Source organism: Octopus bimaculoides, chromosome 5 (assembly GCF_001194135.2).
Source record: "Octopus bimaculoides isolate UCB-OBI-ISO-001 chromosome 5, ASM119413v2, whole genome shotgun sequence".
Lineage (NCBI taxonomy): Eukaryota > Metazoa > Mollusca > Cephalopoda > Octopoda > Octopodidae > Octopus > Octopus bimaculoides.
In genome coordinates, this window is record NC_068985.1 from 83,734,568 (window position 1) to 83,734,792 (window position 225).

The following is a 225-nucleotide window of genomic DNA, read 5'->3' on the forward strand; positions in this document are numbered from 1 at the left end:
TCATCTTCAGCCAGGTACCTCCCATCTAACACCACCATCAGATCCTTCCACTCCCTGACCACAACTGCCACCACCATGACGATGGCCAACACCATCACCACTCAGACCAACACTACCACTACTACTACTACCAGATCACCACCACCACCACCACCACCACTCTGATCAGCACCACCATCACTTTGACTACCACTCCCACTACCACTTTGACCACCACCACCACCA